Source organism: Bison bison, unplaced genomic scaffold, assembly GCF_000754665.1.
Source record: "Bison bison bison isolate TAMUID 2011002044 unplaced genomic scaffold, Bison_UMD1.0 scf7180017846711, whole genome shotgun sequence".
In the NCBI taxonomy this organism is placed as follows: Eukaryota; Metazoa; Chordata; class Mammalia; order Artiodactyla; family Bovidae; genus Bison; species Bison bison.
The window spans coordinates 6,084-6,385 of NW_011477284.1; positions in this window are offsets into that span (position 1 = coordinate 6,084).

Consider the following 302-nt stretch of genomic DNA (forward strand, 5'->3'; position numbering starts at 1 on the left):
ATTCCTTAAAAAACTGGAAATAGAACTGCCATACGACCCAGCAATCCTACTGCTGGGCATACACACCAAAGAAATCAGAATTGAAAGAGACACATGTACCTCAATGTTCATTGCATCAATGTTTACAATAGCCAGGACATGGAAGCAACCTAGATTTCCACTGGCAAACAAATGCATAAGAAAGCTGTGGTACATATACACAATGGAATATTACTCAGCTATTGAAAAGAATGCATTTGAATCAGTTCTAATGAGGTGGGTGAAACTGGAGCCTATTATACAGAGCAAAGTAAGTCAGAAAG